The 15,396-nt window shown below is 45.9% G+C and overlaps 1 protein-coding gene across 5 annotated transcripts in view; it reads left to right on the top strand.

Moving 5' to 3' along the window:
* Window positions 1-15,396, top strand: part of LOC133110206 (forkhead box protein J3-like) — a 61,964-nt gene that overhangs the window by 847 nt on the left and 45,721 nt on the right. The gene's annotated exons all lie outside the window — the stretch shown is intronic.

Genomic DNA, 15,396 nt, shown 5'->3' with positions numbered 1-15,396 from the left:
AAACCATGCTTGTGGGCAGTTGGATAACTTACAGTAGATACGAATTACTTGGCTCAGCTTTGGAAGGCTGTCTGCAACTGGTCGATTAGAAATGTTATTCGGGTGGCTAGCTATGTATGTTTGGTTGGCGATGGTTTAAGAGCGAAGCTATTAGCTAGCTGGCTATCATTAGATGTCAGCAGATTTTTTAAAATAACGTTCTGATACATTTACGAATCACGAAGTTGCATGGCTAAATAGCCGTCTGGATATTTGCTTGGATTTTGCATGTGGGTACAGTTTGGATTGACACCCCAGTGCGGGTACGTTTGTGGAAGTGTTTTCGGATTTTTTTCATCCGCTGCTGGAATGCAAAAGACGCCCTGTCTCCCAGTTTAGCTAGGTATCCAGCTAACTTGGCTAGCAGCTACTTGAGCGACAGTGCTGTCAGAGCTGATTTAACTAGCTGACTTGATGCGTTTCCGATCAATGCTATGGTGATGTGGGAGCTGTCAATAACAAGCCGGCGAACGTTAGCTATATCAATTCATTAGCTGGCTTGTTAAATGAACACGTTTGTCAGTCAGCCGGATTGACAAAATCCTCAAGCAAAATAATATCCCGCCTTTTTGAGGTTGGAAGAGATGGTGCCTAACTATTTTGACATTTTGAAGTATTGTTTAATTTTGCCAGTGTGAGTAGCTGAATGCAATGGTAGCTCGCCTGCACACTAGCTAGCGTTGTTATTGTTAATACTTGTTGCTACAACGTTGGCAACAATATTCAGGTTGTGCATTAACATGCTTCCTAGATCGTCACACATGTATCCCATTGTTTGTTTATCCCTCCAACGTTAGCTAACTAGCGCATCAAAGCAATATCTTGGCGAGAAATTCCCTTTTAATCTGGACTGTTGACTACTAAACAACACATTGAGGTTGGACAAGCTGTAGCCTATTATTTTACTGTAGGTGGGTACGACGTTGTTGGTTGATTTGTTAGTTTATTGGCTTTCTCTTTCCTTCCCATTTTAAAGACGCTCCATGTTCGACATATTCCATCTCATTAAAAAGCGCGAATGTTTGTTTAATTATTGCATTTTACTGATTAAGGAGCTGGCCGGTGGGAATGACCATTTACCTTACATGACCCCGACCCCGGTCTGCTTAAGGACAAATTCCAATTCCAATGTAGTTCACGTCTCCAAAACCTGCCATTGAGATCAATTGCTGTGACACATTCTAAGTGCGCTTGATCGAAGTATCGGTCCCTTTTGTGTTGTGCCATAATCATATCTCTTGCTTTAATCTGTCAGCAAAATAATCATTACTGCTGTCAGCTGCCTTGTAAGAACTGCATCTCTACCGTGTTCTCATGCGATGTATACAGGATCGTGCTGGCAGTAATGCACAGTACATGGTGTGTTCATGTAGTTTATTGTGTGCGCTTTGTCCTTAGCCCGAAGGCAAGTTTGAGACGTGCGGACAGGTCAAAAAAAACACATTCCGCAAAAATAAGGATATACACGAACCGAGTACATTATTAGGTAATTTATTAGACTTATCTTTTAGACTTCCACTGCTGTAGTCTGTCCACTTAGAGTTATGATGCGTTGTGTGTTCAGAGATGCTCTTCTGCATACCACCGTTGTAATGTGTGGTTATTTGTGTTCCTGTCACCTTCCTGTCAGCTTTGACGAGTCTGGCCATTCTCCTCTGACGTCTTTCATTAACAAGGCATTTCTGTCTGCAGAACTGCTGCTCACTGTTTTTTTGTTTGTTTTTTTGCACCATTCTTCGTAAACTCTAGAGACTAGTGTGTCTGAAAATCCCAGGAGATCAACAGTTTCTGAGATGCTCAAACCACCCTGTCTGCCACCAACAATCATTCCACAGTCAAGGTCACTTTGATCACATTTTTTCCCCCATTCTGATGGTTGATGTGAACATTAACTGAAGCTCCTGACATGTGTCTACATGATTGTATGCATTGCACTGCTGCCATACAATTAGATAATCACATGAATAAGTAATTGCATGAATAACCTCTCCTCCACTGGCTATGCCTCCACCCCTGTCCACACCTGGGACCTCCATGTCTGGTGCAGATATCATGGAAGTGCCAGGCTTTATTCCTGCCGTTTAATAACCTCTGGCACAGGATTAGAATCTTAGTTTGGTTTTATTTTTGTAGTGAATTTATTTTTCATTTTATTTATTTTCAGAATGAAAAAAATCTGTTTCTCATAATTGGTATTCTGTCATTCCTTGCTGACTTTTAAACGATGGTCTCTTGCTGTAGTTGTAATGGGAAAGTGCAGATTTCTTTACCCCCCTAAGGGATTGAGAGCGTATAAGTCACAAGTTCTGTCGGGTTCTTTTTTCTTCATTATTTATCAGGCTCTTTGAAACCCCGGTGAGGAGGGGGCTCGGTGTCGTGGGCTCCACTGATTATGCAGAGGGCCAGGCTGTGCTCTGTGACAGTGAGGGATTAATTGCATTTTTAAAACCTGTTTCACTAAGCATAGCGTAATTACAGCTTTTTATTACCAAACTCCCCAATGTAATGTGCAATTACTATTGATCAAAACTGTTTCACATCTATTAACTTTATGCAAATACTCGGGAAGGGAGCTGACTTGAGCTGAACAGATCCCTGTCACTTCTCTCATGCAGCAACAGAAGAGGCATAGTTTTATGTGCTGTGTGTAGTGTTCAGACTTTGATTTCTCTCTCGTGTCTTAAAATAACATGTTGATCAAAGAGTGCAGATCAAGGGTTGAAATGACGGATTTTTCAAGTATCACTTGTTCCTTATTTTGCACATTTTGCTAATTCCCATAAAGAGGAGTGCTGCCTGACCAGATTTTTCGCATTATTATTTGTGCAACGGCTTAATGGTGTTGATTGAGAGTAATAAGGCTTTTTAATTACTGAACAGCTGCCTCAATTTCTGCTGATTGCCATTTGTAAGTTCTCGGTAGATTGTTCACAAACCTTTAGAAACTTCATTAAGATGCATTATGTGGAATCTGACAGTATCTGGCGACAAAGGATGTCTGTCTTCACATAATTGTTAAAAAAAAAAAAAATTATTATGAAGAAAAAAATGATTTAAAGAATATCTATTACCAGCGAGCAGACCGCAGAGCAAATGGCAGTTCTGGAAGATGATGAAATAAAAAATAAATGTTGGCCTAAAGTTTAATTTTCAGGAAAGTGGGAGAGTACACGAGTGCACTGGGTTTTCCACATGTGTTCTGAGCCCAAGACATATTATATTTAATAGATATATATAGATATTACATTTTATAGTTTCTGGTAACCATATTGAAATTGCATGTACGGTGCAATATGTTTGCAGATTGCTTTGATATACTCTCCCACAATGCAGCAGAGGCTCCGACCTATAGTTTGGCAGCCCCGATTCCACAGCAAACATGGGCCGCTCATGCATTCCGGCCTCTGCTTGCTAGCTCCTTGAGGTTCTGGTTGGCAGCAGCAGTTTCCGGTGCTGTATTAAAGGTCATAAATATTCATCAAGTGGTCGACCCAAGGATAAAACAGCCATTGTTACTGGTGCTGTGATTAGTCATGTCCCCTAAAAATATTCACGGTGAATCGAATTGAAACTTTTATTTATTTATTTTTTCTAAGCTTTTGAATGGTAGAGAGAACTTTTTAGTTTGAGGAGTGTGGAGTTGGTTATTACAGCCATCTGGCTACTCAGTGAATTGGCAGCATGGAGTTGGCACAGAAGCACATGCTCATCTCTAGTCCACTCAGTTGACTTAAATTGTGTCCCCTGATACTGCTACTTGTGCCTGTGCTTTTCACTACCCTGACACCACTCAGAAGCACTTATTTTATATTATATAGCTTAGGTCTACCCCAGTAGGACAGTCGATTGCCAACTATTCCAACCACAATATTCAGTTGACGCTCTAGTTTTTTTTTTCTCCCTCATGTGCAGTTGGCAGACACGTATTATGGGCTTTGTAAAACCTTCATACAAGTCTATTGACCGCATTAATGCTGTGACAACGTGCATTTCAGCCGTACCTGGCTGTTACGAACACGTGTTCACGGCGATCTTAATGCCACCGGCGCATATGCGTTCAGAGTTTGGGTCTGCTCAGACTGGATTTCATTAGTTCCCATGACACTGTGTGCAGTTAGCATCTTTAGCCACACGCATTTCTCAGATGTTTTGAATTTTGTCGCAAATGGCGAACATTTTACCGATCTCTCCGGGACCAGCCTGAGACCCGACTTATCGTTTTTGATTCGGCCATCGCAGGATGTTTCAGAAGCCTGGACCCTGCAGCCGTATTGTGTGGGTCAGCTTCTGCGGGTCAGAGGAGATCAGGGGGATTAATTGCATTTAAGTCGCCCTTATTCAGCATCGGACTGAAGCAAATTACAGTAAGTGCAGTTTGACGTGTTTTTCGGAGCATTCAGCAGCTGCCTTTGTCCAGAGTTCTGAGGCAGTGCTGCTGAGTGGCTCCACACAGATTGCTCTGATTGACGAGGGCAGAGTATCATGATTTTCTCAGCAGTTTGCATCTTGGATTCGTAATGAGTTTCAGCATATTTCAGGCAGTTGATTTGCATCTAAATAACATGCAATTGAGAAAAAAAAAAAAAAAAAAAAAGCCCCAAATGTTTTGTACGTGAAATGAAGTTTCCCCCGTCGGCGCCGTAAGGTGAAACAATGCTCCCCGTTCCAGGAAAAAAAAGAACTCCCAGGATTTCTGTAGCGGGTTAATTATTAATATCATTCAGAAGCCGAAATGTTTCTTGTGCTCCGTTGGATACGCAAATGAATTTTGCTGTAAATGAATTTTTAAAGGGCCCATCCCTGGATACGGGCAGATATTGGGACCTGGTGACTGCTCTGGGCTCAGTCTAATTCCGGTTCTCCAGTGAGACCGTGAGCGCTATTCTGCTGAAGCGCCTTACACTGCTGCTTTGCTCGTGTTGAAATGTTCCACCTGTATCGCTGCGCACCCCTCTGGTGTCTCCTGCCAACTGTCAGATGAGATGGGAGATGAGTGGCTGAATAAAGTGGTGAGAAATGGAGTGAATGAGAGAGGTAGAGCTGTGCTATATCCCCAAAAATGTTATCAGGATGTTGGCACTTGAAAATATTCCGAAGGGCGATTGAATCGCCCCCGGGCTGCCAAACATGGCCTACGTCCTTTGGTGCGTTCAAGTTCTGCTAAATGGTCTTTTAGACCAAGTGTATGTTTTGTATACTCGTGTGATATGAAGGCTTAGCTGTGGATAGTAGAGTTGAATGAAGAGATTTTGTTTGTAGCAGTGGATTGTAAAAGTGAATACGGAGGTTTGTGACCGCCAATGGCAAAGGTGAAGGAGACTCCGGTTTGTCAGTACACTGTAGCCCTGGATAATATGTTGCTCCCCTCTCCATTCCCCACCTATTTTGAAAGCCTGGTCCCAATTGCCTACAACTGTACTATTCATCTGACCATGCCCATCCTCCAGAATGCGTCCAGCCAGCCAATGACTTTGATCTATTAGCTGCGCCGCGGTAGCTGCTGCATTGGTGACCTGTGCAGATGTTACAGCCGGGCTGCGGGCAGACTGCCAGCCAGGGGGAACCGTTGCCATGCTGACGGAGAACCCTCCCTCCCTCCCTGGACACTGCCGCGGGCAACGCTTCACTGCCCTCTGAGGTTCAGGACCACAGTCAGCACTGGCATAGTCCAGTGTCCTTCTGGGCTGTAGGGCATCCCACTGCTCTCTGCACAAGCTATCTCAGCCAGGTTTGGCACTGGAGAGACGTGTTGCTTTAGTTCCTAGCTTGCGTGAGGTGACTGACTTTCCGTGGGAGACAACAGAGACCAGGGGGAGGTCAGCTCAAAACGCCCTCCGCTCATTCATCCACCGCGTCACCATGGATTTAAGCGTGCCAAAAGCTTTTGTATTCAGGATCTTCTTGCCAGATAGGGGATCATGTATGAAATACTGTAACAAGATGGCCTTCTCTGGCAGTGGTACGGTCCCTGAAAGAAATTAATGTGACACTATTAGGGAAGGACTCTGTTGGCACCAATTACTCCCAGATTCAGTTTTTGAATTCCAGGGATCGTCCAGCACTACATATTAGTCCGTCTCTTGCTTGTGTTGAATGTCAGGCATAAACCGATCATTTTATTATGGAACGGTTTGGCATTTGATGGGAAATAATTAACTCCTGCTGATACCAGCACTCTTTGCGCTGTGGCATGAAAGAATGAGTGAGCTCTTGCTATTTGGCCAAAAAAATCCATGTTTGGGATTTTTCCAGCTCTGCTGAGCTGAAGATGCGGATGCAAGATCCTCAAACGGCCTTAAGAGACTCGCAAGCTGTGAGCAGAGAGGATTTCGCTAAGCTCACCCGGCCTCGGTAATGATAATCAAGTCCTCATAATGCTATTTAATATCCTTTTTAATTACGCTAGCTTAAAGATACTGCACACTCAGCCAATACTGGGGAACAGACTCCAGATACAGTGTCTTAATAACCTGCTAAAGCAAGTGAATTACTGCCCCCAGTGTGAGAGAGTAGATGGGAGGGAGTGCTTAGCAGCCAGCCAGGAGACGCAGGCAGATGGAACCCATTAAGGTCCATTTCACTGAGTTAACCCCCCCCCGCCCCCCCCTCCTTGTCCTTTAGGGAGAGGGTTTTTTTGGGGGGGGGGGGGTGTGTGACTGCGTGCATATGCGCAGTTGGTGAGCTGTAGCACCGTTAATGAACTTAATTGCACGATTACAGTGGCGAAGGCCGTCTTCGTCTCCAGCATCTGGGAAGCTCTTTGTGCCTGGCGGTGTCCCGGGCTTGAACTGCGGCATCACACCTCCCCATGCAGCCCGTCACGGCACGGCACGCCCGTCCCCAGAGAACATGGGCAGGGTGTGAATTTAAAGTCGTTCGGTCGCATCGCGAACCTCGTGTGACAGAAGGTTTCGAGTTATTTGCGCAAAAACCTCCGTTTTGTGTGTGGATCCTCGGGGCTCTTACGCCGTCCGCTGCCCGGCGCATGCGAGAAGCCTCCATCTCCGTTTTCCCTCAGAAACCTGATAAATCTTATTTTGCATAGTTTAGTGGAGAACCTTCCATTAGTGATTCAGAGAGTCCTGGAGGGAGGCCAGGAGAGCCCCTCAGGATCGCTGGAGAAGGAGTCTGCTGGCAGAGTGTTCTTGATGCAATGAATGATGTCCCCCCCCTCCCCGATCGGCCCTCAGTGTAGTTCCACGCATACTCATCCCTCAGACTTTTCAGGATTACACTCTCAGTGCCTCCACTCTCGGTTTTAGCTTTGATTTCTGTTGTGACCATGTGGGCTAGTCTGTCAGGTCCCTGTCAATACACGTCATTCACTGATTTGAGTTCTGGCATTATGATTTTTGTGATTCTGTTGTAGATGAAATTTGACAGGTGAATGTCCCTTTGCTTAATACCACGCCTTTGAGACAGTCGTGTGTCAGTTTCTATTGTGTGATAATGGGAGTTTTTAAAGGATCTCCAGATTGCTCTTCATTGTTGGGTTTTATAAGCGGCAAGGGACCTACGTAAGCCAGTGAAGATTACCATTCGGTTATGAATGAGGCAACAAAAAACTGCCATTTTCTGCTAGTTGACATTTCTGAGTTGCACCAAGTATCAAGCCAAAAATACACACTACAGGAGCAGGATATGAGGAATTTATTGAGTTGCGGGAACGGCAGAAGGGTTTATTTAATCCAAACGGCTATAGCTACGGACAGCTGGTATCCCATAAGTGGACCGAAATAACCAGGTAGCTGGATAGAACAGTTGGCAGCTTTGGTAATTTAAGGGATTTCTAATCTCACGGGGGAAGGCGGTTCAGTGACGGAAGCGCGTGTTCTATGTGCAGAGACACCCCCCCCAATGATGTGTAATCCAATCTTGACCACGCCATTGGCTAGCAAACCTGCGTGGAGCTGCGTACTCGGCAGGGTTATCATCAACGTCCTTATCAATCCTTCTAAAAATAGTCATATTTTACATTCAGGCTCTAATCTGATGACTGATACGGACGATGAGATTAATGTAAATGCTGATGAATCTGCGCTGATCGCGCTGTAATCCGGCGCAGAGCAGGGGAGCGAGCGGGGGAACGGTTATGCCGGTCTGTTTACAGGCCCGCTGGCCTCGCGCCAACGGTGGAGGAGTGCTTCCTGTTCGGCATGCAGAGCCTAGAATCTGAATGGAAAAGCACCTTCTCAGTCGCAGCTGGAATCGAGACTTCCGTTTGCACGAACCTGCGGTTTGAGATTCTTAGAAGAGGGGCAATTTATTGTTCCTTTTGATTTCTTGGTATACGCGATGGCACAACTTGAAATAAGCTTCCTTACGTACGAGACCGGGTTATACAAAACTCGATTAATTTATTTCACAGTTTCAGGCGTGTCGCACTTTATTTTTGGATGGGCGATGGTCGTTTTAGATATTAGCTGGAGTTTGGGTGCCGGTCGTGGCCACGAGCGCTGTTGTACGCGTCTGGCAGTCGGAGTCGTTAAGGTTGAGTAAGCAGGGCCCTGTCTATCGCCGTCTACCTCTGCCTGCACCTTTCCCCAGCTCTTGCACTGTCTGCTCCGCTGCCAGCAGCAGCCCTGAGTCACTGCAAACCCCCCTGACCTACTTTCACCGCTCCTCCAGGACTGCCACAGAGGAGACGGGTATTTGCAGGGGAGCGGGCTGGGGGAAATGTCAGCCGCCTGCAGGACTGGTCTCCGCTGGTCGCCGGTGAGGTGCTGCCGTTTGAGGACGGAAGGCAGTCGAGCCCCGGGCCTGAGCCGTATTCCTGCAGGAGGGTACTGCAAGCGGCAGCCAGCAGTTGATTTGGAAAGAGATTCATTTATTTCTTTCTCCCCCCCCTCCCCCCTCTAAAGCCATTCAGACTCATGACCACAACTGGTTAAATGGGGAACGCCTGGTCAGGGATCAGACTGCTGTTTTGTGGTGTGTATCGAGTGCTTACACGCGCCATTGGGCCTGTTCAGCTGTGTCTTGTAAGCCTAGAACAGAAACCTTCCTTTTCCACTTGGCTGACGCAAGGCAGCCGTACTCCCAGCTAGAGGTTTTCATTGAGTGAATGGAGAATGGAGAAATTGAAAACCCTGTCAAAACACCCCCCTGCCTTTTCTGTAGATGGCTCTCATCACCAACTGTATTGAAGAGAACCTGAAAAGCGAGTGTTAATCCTGGGTTATCCTCCTCTTTTGAATGCATTGGTGCGTGCGCTCTGCTTGGTAACAATTTCACTGTTTACATAATAAGGAATATGCATTAAGAAAATGAAGATGAGTTATTTTTTCCCTCAAGTGCAGGGAGCTTCATTCTCTGTGTCAGGCCTGGTCTTGAAAATCCAGAGAGCTCTCTTTCCATTTCATGTCTTTGGAAGAATATTTATTTTCATTCCATGTATATGTTGGTATTTATTGTGGTATATATACCTAATATAACCTGATTTGTTTTGATCAGCTTTAAATGAAATTTTTTACCATTGTCGCTCCACAAAAGCAGCCTTTCAATGCAATTCCCAGCAAGCAGTTTGTAATGGACACTTGAGGCTCAGAAATGACTGGGCGCAGTGTTTTAGAGGTAAGCGTAAAAGATGGCAGCGTAATATAGTGCTGACATGTCAGCTTGATTGACTGAGACACGTACCCACGTGTATATGATTGAATTTGAAACTGATACACATTCATAAGATAATGACTAGCTGCCCAAAGAATGAATGTGAAGTATACTTTTGTTATTAAATGGGAGCAGAACATGTCTGTCCGTATTATATAGCTGGGACCATCACAGGAATGTGTCTTCATCACCAACCCAAGAGAACACAGTAAGGTAATCTTGGGGGATCAAAAAAAATCAAAGTGGCATAGTTTTCTTCCGGTGTCCTTATTTGTCTGATCCCCTGGGTGAACCGAATGCGTTCCACTCAGCCATTGCCTGCACTCGGCAGACCTGTCCTCCCCATGCAGGCCCTGCTGTGAGACTCCTAGAGGGATGTTCCCTTGACTGGGTGGAACCACCCATGTTCTGGGGGGGGGGGATTGCCGACCTGAGAAAATGGGAGTGGGATTAATGGATGACATTAATTTCAATCTGTCATTTCAAATTGGAAAGTGAACAGGGATACAGAGATCCCATGAAAGATTTTTTCCATAGCTCGTTGGTAGAAGAGCTACTGTAATGGTTTGATCTTGGTTCCAGCTGGTATGTTAAATGGCGTACTTTGGCTACATGGAATAAACATTGTACCCCTCCAAAAGAAAAGGCTCAATCCAATCCAGCTGCAGTGTGCTGAGCCCCGAAAATGCGTATTCCCTCCATAGACATTGAGCCGCTGAGGTCGGGTCTGTAAAAAAGTGCATCAGTGCCGGGTAAGACTAACGGGGTGAGCTCAGTTTGAGTTGGATTGTAGAAGTATTTACCGTTCAGTCACAGTGCGCATCAGTAAGTTTAAAAAAATATATATCTATATACATTATATATAATTTATATCAAGACCAATTTCCTCTAGACTAAGACAATGGTAGGGTGTACCATTTCACCATTAGCTTTTGCTGTGGTGATGGAGGTAATTATAAAGGCTTCAAAGCGGCTTTTCAGTGGGGACATGTTGCATCAGAGCCTTTGTGATGTCATGACAACCGTTACAGCTGCTGCTCCTGCCCGTGATCCTCCCCGGGTCCACACGTCCTGGAGCGACAGATTCATCCCCCTCCCCTCTCAACTCCACACTCTACAGCCGTCCATATGGACTTATTTTTTTAATGCATCAAATGTTACCATCTCAACCTATAGGCCAGAGGAGGATGGGCATCCCCCTAGAGCCGGGCTCTTCCTGAGATCTCTTTTTCCATCAGATACTTTTTTCCCCCACCACTGTTTGATGGCTTTTTTTCCCCCATAAGGGAGTTGTTTACCTCATGTGCTGTTTTGGGCCTAAGGGCTCTGCGCTGATATCCCCCCTCCCCCTTCTTTTCTCTGTAAAGTGACTTTCGGACAGTTCTGTGAAAAGCGCTGTACAAATTGAATTGAATTGAGCTAAATGACAATCTAAAATGGACAAGATTGAAAGCTAAGCCGAGGATATCTAGAAATGTGTCTTGTTACGGGAAAGGTAGTACAGGAATGCTTTTGTATTGATGAAGAAGTAATGCCTTCGATATGAGAGAAGTTAAGGTCTTAGGCATGTAGTATGGCTCCTCGCTGAGTGATGCAGAGCAAGTTCTTGCACAGAGGAAGGACATTGTGAAGGGTATCAATTGCTTAGGTGGCTCTGTAAAGCTGTTGTGGTACCTGCAGTTTGGATTGTTACCACATATTACTTGGAGAGTGTAGAAAGGGAGAAGATCAGCTGGTGTGGGCTATGTGGAAGCTAGCCAAATTAAGTTTATTATTGGAGCCTCCTCCGACGTCATTCCGACTCCACAGAACCTTGATGATGGTGGTAAGTTGTATAATGGAGTTGCTACCTTGAGGCATATTTTGCACATGCAAGTATTTGAAAGTGAGTGCATCAAGGTTAACTTGCTTATGTAGTTTTTATAGTGGAAATAGCCTGATTTATTCATGCAAGTGGGGCAGAGTACTGGTGTTCCGGCAAAGGGTACATAATATTGGTAGATGGAGTAGGGCAAGAGACTGGAAATATGTTACAGATATTGGAAGGCAACTCCAGGTTCCGCAGATTATTATTTCAACCTTCTGATATGGTTTTGTACGCCGAGAGGGTACGCAGAGTTTACTTTGAGTTATCAGTGCTGTGTGAGGATGGTATTGAGGTAGCGCTCAAGAGGGAGAAGTTAAAATACACAGATCTGGTTGTAGAGGCGAGGGAACGTGTGGCAAGCATATGCGAGACCTACAGAAATGGGCACTAGGGGGTTTGTGGCTAAATCAGCAACATCACTCCTACTAGTATTTGGTGTTTGTGGTCGATCACTAAGGAAAGCAGTCAGTGTTAGCAGAACCAGCTGAAGGAACCAGTCGGTAGTTATGGATGAGGTGAGGGCAGACTAGTTGGGGGGACATCTTAACATAGCTAATGGCTGGCAGGTAAGGCCAGAGGTTGTTTGGGTATCTATACAGGACCAGTGGCACTGAGCATGCATTAACGGTACCAGTGGGGTTATCACAACATTAGTCATCGCTGAGGAGGTTTGTGTGGTACTGGGCATAGTGTGAACTATTGTTTGGCAGTATGGATGATTAGTGGATTAGCAGTGTATTGGTCTGCAGAGTTGACAGATAAGGCTGGTGGTTATTTAGAAGTCCACACCGGACCAGTGGCCCTGAGTAGGGCTTAATTGTGCCAGTAGGGTAATTGCGTCCTTAGTCATTAGGGAGGTTTGTGTGGTACTGGGGTTCTGTGACTGGGGCACACTAGCAGTCAGTCTGATATAGGTATGGAGCGGAGTCGGTCTGGGACACCAGACCTTGAGTCTTCTGGAGGTGTTGTGGGCCCCCCAATTATAAGCAGAAGGAAATTAACATCATATCCTGTGTAATGTAAAAAAAATAATAATAATTGTTTAATCCTTTGGAAGTAATTACATTTTAAAGGCCTCCTCTGAGTTTTGCAAAAGCTGCACAATTGTACTCCAGTTTTCTCTGATTCTCATAAAGCTCTATTATCTTCCCCAGTGTTTTTTGTGTGATACAAGTTCCTTTCCTAACCATGACTGGTGATTTGTACTGCAAGTCCACTTCTGTCTCAAAAACCCCCAGGAAGGCTGTCTCTGTCTCCAGTCAGGAAAGCTTCCTGTTTCAGAACGGCTTTGGGAGTCAGTGACATGCTTCCCATTTAAGCTTTCAGCATCTCTTCACTGGGAGATATGGAGGCTAACCAAGAGATGCAGGTGTACTGTGCTGTGGGTAGTCTGTGGTGGTTCATGATGTTCCTTGCAGAATAATTTGTCATTATGGAATGCATGGCCTCGGTATGAATGTAAGACACAGATGTTTCTGTGGTGTTACTATTGTTTGGTTTTGGGTGAATTGTGAGTCGTGGGTTACTAAGTAACAACATAAGCTCTTCGTCCTTTGTTGTGTTGCACTGGGTGCAGGCATGGCGATGGCAGGCAAGTGATGCTTTGGTTTTCCAGGGTTTGCATAGACCCTCAACCAGGTGCCCTTATTGCTCACAACATCTGGTGGACGTACTAGAAAATATCTGCAAGTTGGACTTATTTGGAGGGTGCTTCGCCCCATGTTTTTTGAACGTGTAGAAGACAAGCGGTGACCAGCAGAGGGTGTCGCGTGCTCCTCTGACACATCAATCTGGTGTCCCCTCGGACTATGACACCTTCTCAGCGTGTCTGGTATTTCAGGTGTGTCCGGAATCCAGACAGAATTGGATTTCATCTGGTTTCCTGAAGCCCCCTCGCATATGTTTTGGAGATCTTTACATCTGTTGCCGCCATCCCCTTTGAGGACGACTTCCCAGACTTCCCCACCCCCCCCCCCCCAACCCCCCACCCCGTCTGTGTCTGTGTGCGCATGTGCAAGTGTGTCGGGTGTCTCTGTTTTTGCCAAAAACATATTTCTGTACCGCTAAATCCATGGCGCGTATTAGGCAGAGATGAGAGTGGCTCTTAGCCTAAAAACTGGTGTGCAGTAGGGGGCATTGGACAGCAGCAGCACTTGATTTGAGAGGTGACATGGGGTTTAGCAGATGATTATATTGCTTTAAACTGTGTCCACACACACACACACACACACACGCACACACTCTACTGATTTTGCCAAAGTTTTCAGTCAGGAGACAAAAAATGCTCAGAAGATGACTGCATTTAGGCTGATTCTGATAATCTGCTTTGGGGGGGTGGGGGGAGTTTAATCAGATTATCCCTGTCACTCCTCTCTAGCCCATCAGCCTCTTAATACTGGCCGTCTGAATGCGCTTTTCACTGGTCTGCTGAGATTTACGGGGCCTCATCCCCGCTCTGTGGGACTCGTGTGCGATGGAGTCAACTGGCGGAGGTTTGCTCTGGATATATGGGCTTTGGGTAACATCCCGCTAAATGATGTTAAAGCCGTGTCCCCGGCACAAAGGCCGCTGGCTTGGGGCTGCTGAGGACCGGTGTGTCTCCTTGGAGGGGCGTTTGATGGGACTCCAGTGGCCTGGATGGGTCACTGCATGGAGGAGAGGGCAAAAAGGCCAGTGGTGTTTGGCTTTCAAATGCGTGCTTAGTTTTGGGATCTTCAGTGTCTGTGTTTGGGCTGTTCTGTGTGGTATTGGGACAGGTTCTGTGTTTGGGTTAATTGGTACAGCATTGAGGGGGCAGAGTTGGAAGTCCCTGTTAGTGTTTGGGTTCAGTTGCAAGGCTCTGGTTCTGTTTGGGTTCTGTTTGTGTTTGGGTGGAAGTCTATATTTGTGTTTTGGTTCAGTTGCAAGTCTATATTTGTGTTTGGGTTCAGTTGCAAGGCTCTGTTTCGGGTTGGGTTCAGTGGAAGGCTCTGTTTCGGGTTGGGTTCAGTGGAAGGCTCTGTTTCGGGTTGGGTTCAGTGGAAGGCTCTGTTTCGGGTTGGGTTCAGTGGAAGGCTCTGTTTCGGGTTGGGTTCAGTGGAAGGCTCTGTTTGCGTGGATTGGCACATTGTTAGGGAAGTGTTCAGTGCTTGTTATAGCTGGTAATGGTTGTGGTCAGCCCATCGCTCTGGGAGAACAGTTTCAGTCTCAAGCTTTGGTCTTGTGAGCACAGCTCAGCTAGCACAGGGAAAGGTCAGCGCTGGAATTGGGATCTCAGGCAGGCCTGATCCCGGATCAGCGCTTCGCAGTGGAGATCCTGTGTTCTGCATGAGTCATACTGCCCGCCACATGACACGCGACTTTCGCCAAGTGACTCATCTGAGCACAAGAGGCCTCGTTTGTGGAGAACTGCAAAGGGAGCCAAAAAGTCACTCAGACACAAGAGATTTGTTCTTCATGATAACTCAGACTTCAGCTTGCGGCTATGCTAATGCTAATGCTCCTTTTTACGCGTTCAGCAATGATACTGATCTGATGCCAACGGAGAATCCCTTCAAATATTTTTCAGTCACGGCTTAGCATGTTCACTCTTTGCAAGTGTGTTGAAAAGAAGAGTTTCCCTGCTGGGTCATGCGCATGGCCTGGTAAACCCTGTTATGATGGGAGCTGGACCTAGTGTACCCTTTCTGGAGTTTAGCAGAAGTCAGAGAAGGGGCTTGGCCGCATCCCAGTTTGGAGTAAGTTGTGCCCTTGTTCTCAGAGGCCCTGAGCAGGGTGTGTACAAGATGTGATGTTTTACCGGCACCATCAATTTCATGCTTGAGTGGGTGAAAGAGCGCGATTGTGTTGGAGGGGAAAAAAGGAGTTTAATTATTGAGGCAGTTGCCTGTGTCTGTACTCTG

This window comes from Conger conger, chromosome 14 (assembly GCF_963514075.1).
Source record: "Conger conger chromosome 14, fConCon1.1, whole genome shotgun sequence".
Taxonomy (NCBI): domain Eukaryota; kingdom Metazoa; phylum Chordata; class Actinopteri; order Anguilliformes; family Congridae; genus Conger; species Conger conger.
Note: the sequence above shows the minus strand (reverse complement) of the source record. Positions and strands in the feature narration are given on the sequence as shown.